We start from the raw sequence: 539 nt of genomic DNA, 5'->3' as shown, positions 1-539 counted from the left end.
CTGGACTGCTCTCCAAGCTGCAAAGCGGCGCGCACAAGGGACCAAGGATTGCAGGGAGCGCGCCCTAGCATGCCAAGCGTCCGTGCACCCGGTGCCCTGCGCACAAGCTTGGCCCTCAACCCACACGCTCGTCCTGGAAAGGATCAGTTTTCCTCTTTGCAGGTGCAAAGATGGGCTCAGAGGAATTAAATCACTTGACCAAAAGCACACAGCCAGAAAGTTGGCACAGTCCGAAATCCACCCAGAGCTGCCTTGTTGCCAATCTCTTCCCCGGGGCACCTGACGGGCGAGAGGCACCGATGCCTTGAGACTGAGGAGGCGGATGGTGGAGCGGGAGGTCGGGGAGGGAGGCGCAAGAAGACAGGGATTTGCCCGGGGCCGCAGGGGGGGAGCGCAAGCCCTACACCACAGAATGCAAGCTTTTCGCCTGCGGGTGAGAGCAAAAAAACAGAAAACTGCGGGTGTGTTTGAGATGCGAGTGTTCCTGCGTGTGTACCGAAGCCCCGTGTGCCGGACGCGGTGACTCTAAGTGCGTCCTC

The sequence above is a fragment of the Bison bison genome, unplaced genomic scaffold (genome assembly GCF_000754665.1).
Source record: "Bison bison bison isolate TAMUID 2011002044 unplaced genomic scaffold, Bison_UMD1.0 scf7180017864068, whole genome shotgun sequence".
Classification (NCBI taxonomy): Eukaryota; Metazoa; Chordata; class Mammalia; order Artiodactyla; family Bovidae; genus Bison; species Bison bison.
The sequence above is the reverse complement of the archived record's forward strand: the minus strand, read 5'-3'. Positions refer to the sequence as shown.